We start from the raw sequence: 2,231 nt of genomic DNA on the forward strand, positions 1-2,231 counted from the left end.
GAGCCAGAAGTAAAGCCTGCCATGTTTTCTGGAAGGCATCTGTCTCTCCTCTCCTCTCCCCTTTTGCAGTTTATGTGATGTGACCTGTTTCCTGTGTGGTATTTTCATCTCATTTCCCTGTCACACACCTACAGTTTGGACATCGTCTACAGTTCTTTGTACATATTTGGTTGTTTCTCTCCTTGTCTTTCTGTTTGTTTGTTTGTTTGTTTGTTGCTTTACGCTGGGTAGCCCAGACTGGCCTCAGACCCTGTGGTCCTCCAGCTTCCCTGATGCTAGGACTACTGAGCGTGGTCCACCATGCCAGGTCCCACAGCCTCCCATTTAAAATGTATCTGAGGTTGACCTTAAACTCCTGATTCCCCTGCCTCTGCCTCCAAGCACTGAGATGACAGATGGGCACCTGCGCCTGGTGTATGCAAGGTTGGGAATCCACACCAGGGTTTTTGTATGCTAAGCAAGCACTCTACCAACGGGAGCTACATCCCAAATCCCACCCCACTTACTTTTTAAAGACAGGGTCTCACTGAACCTCGGGCTTGCAGAGTGACTAGACTGGCTGATCAGTGAGCCCCTGATCCACCTGTCTGCTCCTCCTCCCAGCACCGTGGTTACAGACAGTTCGCCATCATGGGCGCTGGGATCCCAACTCGGGCCTTCACCTACTTGATCTTAACCAAGAGGCTGAGACCCAAACTCCAGGCATGTCCCCAGCCCCTGTTGCTGCCCTCTGACAAAGTTGCTTTTGTGTAGACTAAGCTGGCCTGGGGCTCTCAGTGGGTCTCCTGCACCTGCCTCTTGAGGGCTGGGGTGGCAGCCATATTCTATCACACCCAGCTGTGATGGTTGCTTTTGTCTGTCTCTTCAGCAAGGTCAAATGGTAGTGAGGGCTTCACCCAGAGCTTGACCTTGGCCCTTCTCAGGGGAGCCCAGGGACATTGAGAAAGAGAGGCTGTGTCTATAACCAGGGTGAAATGGGCTGTGGCTTCCACCCCACCCTAAGGACACGAAGGCGAAGGCGCTTCTACCTTCGGTCTAACAGATTCAGGACACCAAACTTGCCCTAGATATGCAGATGTTTATTTTCAGGCGAGATAAAGCCAGGACAGGCCATGGAGGATGGGTTTCACATGAAGTGTTAATCTCAGTTTTTACCTAAAATGACGGAAAGCTAGTCAGTCATGCCAGTTCAGGCCTATTAACCGAGCACCCAGAAGACTGATACAGGAGGGCTGCTGTGAGTTCAGGGCCAGCCTGGGCTAGTGAGTTCTATGCTGAGCTATAGTGGGAAAGCGCTGTTTCAAACCAACAGCAAATCAAGTTGACAGCACCCCTTTGTTTCTGGGGATCACTCTCTGGACTGAGTGTTGCCAGGTTCCTTGTGTCTTTTTCAGAAAGCCGAAGAACCACACTCAGGTTGCCATGACAGGAAGTGTGTGGAAGCAGAACCATAGCAAGGAGCAGTGCTTGCCAGACAACAGTGGCTTCTTGACTTAGAGCAGTGGTTCTCAATCTGGGGGTCGAACAACCCTTCCTCAGGGGTCACCAAAGACCATAGGAGAACACAGAGGTTTACACTGCGATTCATGGTAGTAGCAACGAAATCGCTTTATGATTCAAGGTCACCACAACATGAGGAACTTTATTAAAGGGTCGAAGCATCGGGAAGGTTGAGAACCACTGAGTAAAGCTCTTTCGTGCCTGGGTCCTCTATCTCAGCCAGGGCTATGATTGCTGTGATAAAAACGAGGGCCAAAAGAACTTGGGGGAGGAAAGGAGTTATTTAGCTTATGCTTCATCATTGTAGGAAGTCAGGACAGGAATTCAAGCAGGGCAGGAACCGGGAGGCAGGAGCTGATGGTGCAGAGGCCATGGAGGGGTGCTGCTTGATGACTTGCTCCCCATGGTTTGCTCAGCCTGCTTTCTTATAGAACCCAGAACCACCAGCCCAGGAATGGCTCCACCCACCTGGGCTGGGCCCTCCCCTCATCAATCACTAAGAAAATGCCTTTTGGGCTGGCCTGCAACCTGATTTTAGGGAGGCATTTTCTCAGTTGAGGCTCCCTCTTCTCTGATGACTATAGCCAACACAGCCTCCTTTTTGGAGGGTGACCAGAGGGGGAGCTAGTTACTAAGGGGTGTACTGTGGGTGTAGGTGGGCCTCTGGGCTTTTTCCTGTGTGTGTGTGTGTGTGTGTGTGTGTGTGTGTGTGTGTGAATTGCACACATGTG

General features: G+C 51.1%; 1 protein-coding gene across 2 annotated transcripts in view; it reads left to right on the plus strand.

Annotated features, from left to right (window-relative positions):
• Glb1 (galactosidase beta 1) overlaps window positions 1–2,231 on the plus strand; it is a 78,430-nt gene that overhangs the window by 27,281 nt on the left and 48,918 nt on the right. The window lies entirely within an intron of this gene.

The sequence above is a fragment of the Mastomys coucha genome, unplaced genomic scaffold (genome assembly GCF_008632895.1).
Source record: "Mastomys coucha isolate ucsf_1 unplaced genomic scaffold, UCSF_Mcou_1 pScaffold23, whole genome shotgun sequence".
NCBI classification, from domain to species: Eukaryota; Metazoa; Chordata; class Mammalia; order Rodentia; family Muridae; genus Mastomys; species Mastomys coucha.